The sequence below is a fragment of the Nipponia nippon genome, unplaced genomic scaffold, assembly GCF_047370975.1.
Source record: "Nipponia nippon isolate SJK-2023a ecotype South Korea unplaced genomic scaffold, ASM4737097v1 scaffold_10, whole genome shotgun sequence".
In the NCBI taxonomy this organism is placed as follows: domain Eukaryota; kingdom Metazoa; phylum Chordata; class Aves; order Pelecaniformes; family Threskiornithidae; genus Nipponia; species Nipponia nippon.
In genome coordinates, this window is record NW_028262291.1 from 9,272,501 (window position 1) to 9,284,817 (window position 12,317).

The following is a 12,317-nucleotide window of genomic DNA, read 5'->3' on the forward strand; positions in this document are numbered from 1 at the left end:
GACCTTGCAACTACAGGATTTTTAAATTAGCCCAGAGCACTGATTTGGATCATGTGTTGCTTTTTATAGAGTAAAAGTTAAGTACAACATTACCATCAGCATGCAATTTCTGTTTTGACGATACACCTTTGAAGACTGGTGGAACCCAGACTGCTTCCTCAAGGCTTTTCTAGAGAACGTTCTCTATCCCTTTACTGATGGATTAATAATACTTTACTGTATCTATTCTTTCTACCCTTTTTCTAAAATTAGAGGTTACACTTTTACTAGTTTACCTTAACAAAACAGGAGAGAATTGTCTAGAAGGCTCACGACAAATTCTGAAACAGACAGTGAACATAATATATAGCCTGTTACTAAAGAAAGCAAAGATGATGTTCTTTGTTGCTCTAACAGCTGAAGACTTAAAATAACAGATGTATTCCATATAGAAGGTATCACACAATTGAGAGCATTTTATCCAAGGAACAGATTTGTGAACTTGCTATTACTTCTTATTTTCCAAAGACAAAAATAGTCCTAGTCACATCAAGTAGTCCTCATCGCAGGTATTAGAAGCTTCTGGCCTAAATTCAATGGAACTTGTTTAAATTCAAGATAAGTGTAAAAATTTTCATTCTGGAAGCTGTACACTTGTTCTAAAGTTGCTTTTGTTAAAGCCCAGGGAAGTATTGTGTCCTTTGTGGGAGGGAGACCAACATTACCTCCTTAATAGAGCACAACAATTGTCAAGAAGTAATGAGTCTGTGCGGTTTGGTTTGGGTTTTTTGGTTTGTTTTTTTTTCCTCATTTGTCTAAAAGTTTTTATATGCTATTCTGTAAGACTCCGCATTCCCAACTCTGTTTCAACATGTTAATGAAGCTATTGTTAGGGAGTACAGATAAGTGAATTATTATAAAATATGGTGATATGGTTAACATCTTTATCTGTATTTCAAACCTATCTAAATATAACAGCTAAGTGTGCTATATGTATACTCATCGTATGACAACAAAAAAAATGAAGGGAAGCTGAACAACACATTCCTGAGAAGACCAAACTGATGACCCAGAAAGCATATGGGAAAGTTCCTCTGAGAGTCTTTTCTATTCCATCTACAATACTTGATTTTGATGGGAAAATAGCTATTTCCAGCAATTATCACAGCGCTCCAATTCAACTTTTTAGATCATGATCCAGTAAAGATTACTCTATCAAATACAGAACTGTGGTAAATGTAACTTGAAGGGTAAAATTTTCTAGCATATTTTGGCAGTTACTCTAAAGTCTGTATTAGCTACCTGTTGATTTCTGGATGAAGTTTAAGAGATTGGAACTGCTTGTCCAAGTACTACATTGCTTGGGATCGGCATTTTTCCCCCATTACAAGAGGATCCCTTCAGTTATTTGAATTCTTTTGATGAAAATATATAATCTTTCACAAGCTAGCCAGCTGAGGCATTTTCAAAAAACAGGTGATTTAAAGTTTCCATATCATACAAGTTGGTTAGTAGGTCTAACACAGAAATACATTTTCCGGACCCTTACCTTCTGTAATAAAAAATAACTACATGGTATATTGCATCTGTCTTTTATAGGACACTATTATGGCAAGCAAATAGATAACAACAGGATTTTTTTAACCACAAGTAAAAAGACTATTAAGAAATTAGCAGGAAAAAAAAAATCTTAACTCACTTCAAATTAAGAAAAGAGGAAAACGTAAGGCAGTTGCACTCTAATTAAGACTGTAAAAATGTGTATCTACTTACAGTGTTTGTATGTGGGATTAAATTCTCCTTCTGCCTAACCTTTCAATCCTAACATTTTTCAAGATTTAGTCAGCGTCCTTTTACCTACTAGTATAAAAACATTAACTGTTCAAGGGATTAATAGAACCCAGGTTTACCCAAATTTTACAGACACAGAAAAATCTAGAGGTCTTTTAGTGAGCCAAAAAGCAGTTTACCTTCGTTTTAAACACCATACTGCCACCTAGTCGACAAACTAATGAACTATGCCGTCCTCGTGCTTAATCCCCCGCAATTACAGCTAAAGCCATGGAATAAAAATTAAATCGTTTCCTAAAAACATGTTTGTGCAAGGACTAAGGTATCAGAAGCCAACTAACTTCCTCGTCCAGTAGAAGTACTCTGGCAGCACAAAGCAAGCAGCAACTGCAGTTTTTCAGAACTCATTTGCAATGTGTCACTCACTCTCTGCAAAAAGAGCAGATGTATTGAGGTAGCATTCCGATGTGGCAGTTGCTACTTATTTGTAGTTATAGTTGTGAAATAAGTATACCAAGTGTAAAACAAGGAAGTAATTAGACTCAGTACCATCAAGTAAGGGATCAGTCCAAAATAATTTAATATTAACATTAAACAGATTTACACTGAGGAATGTATTGAAGAAAACCATACCCATATGCGAGAGATCTAAAGATCTGTGAAACTTAGTTTTATCAATTAAAGAAGGCTGTCAGCTATGGAAGCATCATTCAGAACCATGTTGGGCTGTGGAGTGTTTCTTACATGACAGTCTCATTAAGGGGAATAAATTGCTCTCTTGGCTAAATCTAATCCAAAAGATTAGGGACATGGCAGCAGGAGGAGCAAACACAATCTCCTGTGTCAGCAAGTTCAGGCGCTACTGATATTTAACTTCTTTCCAACATTTTGGAAATATCTATTTTATATTCAGAAAGAACTGATTTGCCTGAAGGCTGGTTTATTGTTGTTTTGGTTTTTTTTTTTTACCTTCTCTCTTCTTTTAAATGTGCCTGACAAGAAATACTACTTTTTCGTCTACAAACCATTCCTCAACACAACTTACACTAACATTACTATTAAATATTTTGGGTTCCTTACGGTAAATCTTCAAAAGGAAAGAAATTATTATCTCAATGGGGCATAATATGATAAGAAAGTTGTTTCTTTTCTGCCTGAGCATCACAGATAATGTCGGCATCAGTGAAAAAAATTCCCATCTCATCATTACAACAATTTCCTCATCCTATACATGCGCATCCTGGTATAGGTTAGTGCAAGGACGCCTCTGCAGCACCAGGTTTGGAACAGCTCCGACAGGAGGTCAGGAACGGCAGGAGAAGGCAAGAAGCAGCCTTGTACCGAGACACAGAGTTTTATGTCTCCTCCCCATGCCACAGCATCCCCAAAACTTCAGAGCAGCAGAGACTGCAGAAAACAGGTGAATGTTATTCCCCCTCCTTGGGTACCCAGTCTAATACAGGATCAACAGGCACAGGATTTTTTTGCAGGAGGGAAGACAGAATGCATGATGCTTCTGTAAAGATGCCTTAGAAGACCACAGTTACATGGTATACTGATAAAAACTTCAATGCAAAAGGCGCAAGAAACCAAACCAGCAACACTTTTAAGATGACATGTAAATATACCTAAGACAGTATTTTTAGAGCTTTTTTCATGTTAGCCTTTACCATGAACATGAGAGACAGCGTGACTGAGATCTTACTAGAAATACTCAGTAAATATGTGTTTTACATATTTGTTCAAATTCCTAAATGAAAGACAAGAATTAAACTTTCTTACTGAGGATAAATTTTGCATCTTGAAGCACGCTGCTGTTGGCTATACATTTAGTTATTTTTTCAGCTAAAAATTATTGCCATGGCTATAGCGACGTGCGACTGGCACTGGGTGTCAGAGGAAACTAAACCAGAAAAGACACCCCAGTTTCAAACCAGCAACGCTTCTCCGTAGTTACCTGTAGGCTGAAACACACTGGAAGTCAGATACAAGCAATGCAATAAGCATCAAATAAACTAAGCGAGGGTATACATGCAAGAGCAAGGAGACACATACAGGAAGAGGAGAAACTCTCATGTACTTTTTTTTGTCCATTTGGATACAGAAAAGGTGGCTCTGACAGAAAAGATGCACCAAGTATTAACGTATTTTCCTCACAGACCTGTAGCACGGTGAAACTGTTCTTATGCTGAGAGGTAAGTGGCCTGGCTAGAAATTTGAATATTTACAGACGCTGGATGAGGCACTGCATAAACGAATCCATATGAAAAGCAAGAGACTAAGCCCTATGTAATAAAAACAAGGAAAGACTCCGCTCTCTCCGGGACAGTCCCAAGACTCACAGTGCTGTCACCCCCCAGGCCCAGCTGGAAAAATGCTTTCTTAAAACCTTGCTTCTCGCCTCCCCCGCTCTACCAGAGCGGAGGCGGGTTACTCTCCCGCCGGCACAGCCACCCTCACGCCTCGCCCGCCCACGGCAGCACGGCCCGGCAGGCAGCACCGAGCCCGCCGCCCGCTTACCCCGTTCTGCGGGCAGGAGCCGGGGCTCCAGGCCGCCCCCCCCTCGCCACCCGCCCGGACACCGCCTTCCCGCCAACGCCCGGCTGCTCTCCTCAGCTGGGCCTGCGCCCCGCCCGCTGCCGACGGGGCCCGGGGAGAGGCAGCACGCGTTTAGAATACAGGAAATTTCCTAATACAGTTAACGTTACTTTGTTAGCAATACCTAAGGGTAGGACACTTAATCCTTCTCGGTCTGAAACGTAAACCTCCCTGGAAGCGAGCGGTACTTCCAAGCCCTCGTCCCCTTCCGAGGCCGGCACGCCGCGCTGCGGCTGAAGGAGAGCGGGAGGGGAGCGGACAGCCGCAGGGCAGACGGGCTTTACCCCGCCACACCCGCAACGTGCCAACCTGCGGACACGCGCTGAGCGCCCCCGCACATCCGTAACTCTGCCCTCTAGCGACACCACGCGTAAATTCACTTTTAAAGTGAGGGGGACCCAGAAGATAATTTGGTTTTTTTAAGGCGTATCTGGTACTTTTTTCCTTATCTTATACATCCTGCTATGTAGTGCTGAAGCACATGAGTATTTTGCCTTAAGTTTGTACTACTTTTCCCCCAAACAGAGGGTTTTGTTTGGCACAATAAATTAGATTTATCTACTTGACTTTGCTTAAACCGTATTATTTAACTGCTAATTAAAGCGCACACAAACCTAAGGAGAAGGTGATTTGACCTTTGGGAGGTATACCGCCCAACTTTGTTAGGACACACGTGAAGAAGGAAATACTTTATATCAAAAAAATCAACATTTCCAAATTACTCAAGTTAAAAAAAAAAAAAATTAAATGGGATACCTGAAATAATATGTACTTGGTATTAAAAAAAAAAAAAAAAAAGGTAAGCAGAATGATGATCAGAACTATACTCTTACTCAGTGCAAACAATTTCTTCCCCCCTGAATGCTCCCCGTGCTTCTGCGGCAGTGAATCTCCTTTCTAACGCATGATCCAGCCGGTCCTCATTACCCTTACCTGGTACCGCCACGGTGAGGCCCGTGAGTGGGAGCGCTGGGCTTTCTGTGTGTCACAAACGGACCTTTACAGACGTATTACAACAAAAATCCTCAGCTAACACGAAGGCTTAAGCTAGCCGAGCGGTGTGTTGGTTGAGACTGTATTGTCCCCATAGGTCTTCATGGCTGTTTTCAGTATTACTGGATGACTAGTGGAAATATAACAGCTGGAATATATTATCTGTTCAGGAAGATCTGCCAGTGGATTTTCACTTTTCAATGAAATTGACCTTTTATTTTACACAAATACTTAGTTTGACTTTCAGCTGCAAAATCTTATGTATTTAGAACTCAATCCCGCTCACTCCCCCTGGCTCCAACATAAAAAGAGCCAGGTAACACAAGCAGCATAGCATGTTAAATACAATTGGATTATTTAAAGGTCAGGTAATACAAAATGTTTTGTCTAACTCTTCTTTGTAATTTTCATAGAAAATGGTAAGAATTAAAACTGAAAATACTATATCCAGCAATTTTTTTTAATAATAGCACTATTTAAAGAACCACCACAACATTTTAAATGGTTTCATGAAGAACAGCTTTAAAATTGTATGCTGTTATTCGTTACTTATGTAGTAACCATAGTGTCAGTTTATGACTTTACCAATTCAGTAGTTCTCTGCAAAACTTAATATTCATTTCTATAATTGTCTTCGTATCATTAATAAATCCGTGCTGAACTGCTGCATGGAAGAAGACCTAGCTGTAAGAGCAAGGAAGGGGATACAAAGTCATACAACTCGGGCAAAGCATAATAGGAGTATAATGTGAAAGTGAGCACTATAATGAAAAGGTATGCAGGAACTTATTTATCAAGGATTTACTTTTAACATGGAATGCAAGCTGAAGTCATCTAATAACTGGTTATTAGGGTCCATTCCTTTTGCTTGATCAAACTTGAAAGAGGCAAAAAAAAATGGGATAATGAACATGTGAAATAAATAGGTTTCCAGTAACTACTTAATTTCCTGGACAAGGGGAATAGAACGATCCAAGTGATTTGTAGAAATATATGTCCTAACTTAAAAGAAAACAAAACATAAATTTGAAGCTGATATAGGTACCCTTTTCACTTATTTTCCTCTCTATGCTAAAATTCAAATACGAATGTATAAAAAAAATCTTTGTTTTTGACTCGATTGTTTGCATTTCACCTAGATTACCGTCTTCAACAGCAGAATGAACTTCCATGAAAGCATAATTTCTGTAAATTGTATAGCACAAGTGTCTTTCAATAAAATTCATAGCAAATAGTTATGTATATTTAATGTTATACATAAATCACTTTTTATGGAAACATAACATAGTCACTGTGGAATGAATTGTGGTTTTTTTCCCCCCCCTGTAATCCTATGATTTACTTGGCAAAAACTAAAATATTTATTTGAAACAATGATACCTGGAAATGTAATATTTTCCGAAGTACAATTCAGAAAGCATTCTTTCGCAGAAGTTTTGAAATATGTAATCTAGATGTATTAGACGGGGACATAATTTGGACTGTCACCAGTAACATGAGATTTGTTCCGTCAAGGCCACAGTTGGAAGCTAAAAGACGAATAGAGCTCAGCACCAGAGTTCCACTGCTCTTCCTCCCACATTAAATGGGTCTGTAGGTATTCCCACACTATTTTTGTTACTTTTGCTCAAACCAGGGGGTGGGAAGAGGGAGATGAAGGAGGGAAATTAATTTCTTTCCATTGTCCCTGCATACCAAAAAAAAAAAAATTTTTTTTGGCCTCCTATTTCTGATTTTTAAATCCTTTCAGATTCTATAGTCTCAAGTCTTTCAAAAAAGCTTTGTGTTTGATCCTTTGTCCTGAGAGCAGCTGTATTTTCATTCCTTCTTGCTCTGGATATCTCCCCATTTTCTGAATTATGCCACATTCACACAAACCAACCAACCAGTGATGCCTAATAAAGCTCAGCTGTTCTGCCTGTTGCGGAAGCAGTCCTGATCAAGAAGTAAATTAAATATATACTTACCCTTTAGCTTTTTGCTATCAATGACGCTATTGACAAGTTAAATTTATGTACACAATCAACGGCTTTGCTGAACACTCACCATCAAAAAAAGATTAAACCCCCAAAATGTCTGCTACAAGTAACAAGTTTCAAAACCTTAATCTGAGATTCCTCCCCCCCTCCTTTTTTTTTTAGTCTGAACTGCCTCCTTAAAGTAACATTAACACAATCTCATAGTTTTCTTCCTTAGGTTAAGGACAAACTGCACTCACACTGAGCGTACTGTCAGCTAGTGCCTCACTTGTGCAGGGAGCGCTGTTTAAAGAAAAAAAAAAAAACAAACAAACACCAAGCTGCTTATGTATGTAAAATAAAGTGTCTTAAGACAAGAAAATAATTTCTAGTACTGTAATTCTGAGCATCTCTCAAATACCCATTTCCAATACCTTAAAAATAACTTGACCTGTTTTTTCAGTTATAAAACTCTGCTCAAATGTATTCCTAGCATAAAAAAAAATGCTATCAGATTCAAAACAATTTTTAAATAAAAGTAAGAAAATATCTTTCTTCTGTATTTAGCTCAAATAAATAGGATGACCTTTTGACCACATAAAAACCCACAAATGCTACAAACAAAGGTCTATAAAGTCAGTCACAATTCTTCCTTAACATTTTTCTGGCATTTTTTAAAAAGGATGTGTGGTATTTAGGTTTTGGGTTTTTTTTAAACATACAATTAATTTTTTTTTTTTAAAGAAAACCAAAACTAGCAAGTACTATCAAATTCAACAGATGATTTTATTCGGAACAGCATCAGACCTAAAATTAGCACATACTGACATCTGAAAGACATAACAAGACTTAAGTCTCTTTCAATTTTGTTCTTCATAATTGTATTATACAAAATAAGCTGGTGTAAGAGATTGGGGGGGGGGGAGGGGAAGAATCAGAGACTCTTTGGCTGACTGGATGTGTTACATTAATTTCTTAATATGTGAAGGAGTGGATTACCCCTCTAACAGCAATGGGAAATTAGTTCCTTTATTTCTTCATTAAGACTGTGGGAGGGAAATTAATTTTCTACTCTGGTTTTCAAAATTAATTGAATATATCTTTATTAAATTGATAAATATATACGCATACTTTTTGGTTGAAAGAATTCTCTAAATTAATCCGAAACAGACATTTTCAAAGCAGTTTGGTAGCACCTGGTTATTTTTTTTGTTTGTTTCATTTTCTGATATTATAAATATATTGAAAAAATTGATCATATAAACCCAGTATAATAAAGCTGTCTATAGAAAAAAATATCTGAAAACAGTTTCTCTAGAGTAATTTTTGTAGTATTAGTTAAATAACATATTGTTTAGTCTTCATTTCTTCCTACTCTTGACTATATTATTTTTGTACCTAGGGACACATTACAAGCTGCAAGAACATAAGTGTCTATGCTTTCATACATATAAGTATATGCATCAAAAAATGGGGTTTTTTTTTTATTGCTCCAACAAGAAATTGTAGTTTTTAAAAGCATCATCCACTTAGTTTGAAGAATGAGGCAAAGTACCTTGCAGTGTCTAGATATCTTCATGTGCGTGTTGGTACTTAGAGGAATTTACAAAGCACCTCGAAGTTACTCACTTTACTTCCTATGCGCTCAATTTTTTTATATCTGTTTGTATTGTAAATGTATTTCATATGATTTACTTCCACCATTGCATTATTATATTCTTTTATTTACATTCTTTAGTACTCTTTTATGCAAAGTCAACCACCCCGAAGTGAGCTTATGCCAATAGTATTTTTATTTAGCCATCTATCGCATAAGTAGTATAATCACTTTATCTAACGTCTTCCTTACTGAAGAAATAAGTCATAAACTTTTTTCTAGAGAACTTGGACATTTAAGCATTGGGAAAAAAAAAAAGTACTGATGGCAATAGTGAACATCCCATCTCCTGGTATCTTCAGATCAAGACTAGATGCCTTAGCAAGCAGCATGCTTTGGCCAAATGTAAGCTCTGGACTGAATACAAGAATACCACAGTGGACTCCCAACAGCTGATAACATAAGGAGAGTTAGGTTTGTCAGTCCTTTAGAAGCGTCAAGTCCTTCGTGCACTTTTGGCCTAAAGGCTCAAGAGAGTAAGAAACTTCATAACAGAGCCTCCTACGACTTAATTTTCCTCAAGTACCTCAAATGCATTGAACAGGGAATATAATTTCTCTGACAACTAAAAGTTCATGCTATTTTATGAGGCCTCTGTCTCCCTGCACAAATAAGTAATCCTGTCCAAAACTATATCAATATAGACATAGGTTATTTTAATGTCATCTTTTTTATTTTTTAAACTTAAATGGGCGACTCTGCAACTTCTACCATCTTTCATGTGAGTTACTGTATTATTCTTTTCTTAAAGAAAAATTTAAGAACTAAATCAGAAGACATTTCTGAAATTGCACTGCAGTTACTATAAACCCAAACTCTAACCTCTACCACTAATTCCCAAGTGAATGCCACCAATTTCTGTTTAGTAAGATCTGTAACTCTTTGACAGTCTTGATTACAAAAAAAATGCCTTGTTGTATAAAATAAAAAAAAATAAATTAAAATCCATTAATGCAGAGGGCCAAACTACCTTTGTAAAACAATGAGCTTTAAGGGGATAGTCCTAAATAATCAGTTACAACTTACAAATTATTTTCAACCTGAAAATATTATTTATTTAAAAGCTTGGAATATTTTTTGCGTTCGTTTCCTAGGTTCAAAAAATCCAAACACAAAATTATTCCCCAAGTTACACACCAAAGACCGAAAAAGCCTTACATGCTCAAGAGTGATTCATCTTTGCAGAAGTTCCTCAAGTCACCTCCTTTTCATGGGCTCCACCTTAATTTCTGTTAATAGAATTCTGTTGAATTATTATAATGAGATTGTTCTCATTATTCTCATTGTAAGAGAAGAAGAAAAAGTGGAATACAAGTTAAATAAACAAACAATGGGGGGAAATTACAGCTGATCTCCTTAGCAGGAAGTTAACAGCTGTTTCTTGTTTGGTTGGTCAAACAAATAACATCTTAATTATAGACACACAAAGTATAGGAATTAAATACACAAAGTTTACATTGAACAAAAGCAAGACTGTCTCAAAAGCATTCACACATCATGATTCAACTTACCTGTTTAATCCATGCCACTGGAATAGCTCTTCTCTTTCAAAATTGCCAACAATAAAGTTGCAAAATGCAACCCAGAGGAAGAAGCAGAACAAGTTCTTCACTTGTTTAGATAATTTATGGCTTGATCAGTAGATTGTTAAAAAAAATCTGAATGAGTCCACACAGCATCTTTGCTAATATGTTAACCATAATTTGCAAAGACAAAATAAGATGTATTCTTTGCCCAGAGAAACAATTTAACATTAATGCATAGAGAAGTAAAAACAAACTTCAATTCTATCTCCCTCTATTAGGGGAACTTAAAGAAGCAGAACAAGAGGAAGTCTGGATAAAAATTACATAGCAGACAAGATCTCAACTACTTGAGAAAACGAGTCAATGGTGAAATAATCAAAGAAACCACCACCAAAAATTCTCTTCCTTAGCTAAGAAAATCTATGATCCACTCTATAATTAAAACAGTACAGAGTGGAGCCCAATCCAATGGTGTAACATTTATCAAAATTTGAAGTTTGATAGGCTTTTACCAGTATTGCTGTTTTAATTGCCTCATGCATTCATGGAGGAGGTTGAGGGCCCTGCAATCCTCCATGTCACACAAACTCCTTCTGTCACAGCTTCAGTGAAAACACCACATTATTCCCCTCTCCCAGGACTTTTTTTTTTTTTTAATAAAAAAAAAAATGCTCCCCAAGATCAAGAAGCAAGGAAACTCCAGAAGACTTTTCATATCCAACTATACAATCTCCAGAAGGAAAACAAACAAACAACCCCCCACCACCACGTTTATAGAAAGCATTCTCAAACTCCTGGTCTTGAGTCAAGACTCAGTAGCCTTTTCCAATGTACAACAAAAACTTTGCATGAATGGGGCAACATAAGACTATGTTTATCATTCTTGCCACTGTACACATTACTAGCCTGCACACCCGTAAGTCAGATGACAATGGCATCATAAGAATGCTGTGAATATTTAGAACAGAAGACCAATGCCCAGACCTTTGATCCTAACTTGTCTATTTCCTTCTTACTCATATGAACTTCCCCTTCAGTAACGGCAGCAGTTACAGGTGCCACAATAGCCATGCAGCACATTACCTGGTCTTCGTGAGCCACCTCAATGATTTAAGGGATCTACAATATCATTTATCCAACAGATTCTCCTTAGCCAAATTGTTCATCTGTGTTTTTCCTGAGCTAAAGCAGATGTTATGTAATTGCCTGCTTACCTGCCTAGGATAATCTAGATTATGTCCCTGAGAAGAAACGCTTGCCAAGCATGAAAGAGTTTGGCATCCATTGTGAAATATTTTGCCTTTGTTGTAAGTGTCAAGAACTGTATATACACTTGAGATGCAGTCACTAAAACTATTTTGTTGGAAAGAAAGTAGTGTTTTGGCATCCACAAAGCAAAGAGAGCCAAAAGAAGTCATAGCAGCACTCCTCACTGGACCTCTCTTTGTAGAGAAACTGCTTACCTAAATTTTCTGCATATTTTCTTAGGCAGAAAGACTACTTAGGCAGCTTGGCATCACTGACCTTAATGTTTTTAGAAAGGTATTTGCTTCTGTCTAGTCTACAAATATTTTTAGAACCAGGTTTTAGACCATAGCAAAGAATAACTTATATCATCAGCAGACCTGCACTGGCTTTACCTCACACATGTAGCATTCTCTCATTTGGACTAAAAACCTGAAAACTCTCACCAATTGCTTCCTCGAATTCAATAAAATTCACTTTGTTCTTTATCTGGCTCTAATGTGCTAGACCACTTTCTAGAAACAGTAATCAACATGAGAAGAACAGCAAATTAACCTGTATTTTTTTCCT

The 12,317-nt window shown here is 37.1% G+C and overlaps 1 protein-coding gene across 1 annotated transcript in view; it reads right to left on the bottom strand.

Annotated features, from left to right (window-relative positions):
* CCDC73 (coiled-coil domain containing 73) overlaps positions 1–11,199 on the bottom strand; it is a 75,365-nt gene extending 64,166 nt beyond the window's left edge. Inside the window, exon 1 of the mRNA XM_087743892.1 lies at positions 10,135–11,199. The gene's annotated coding sequence lies outside the window, so the exon portion shown is untranslated. The remainder of the gene's footprint in view (positions 1–10,134) is intronic.
* Positions 11,200–12,317: the final 1,118 nt, after the last annotated feature.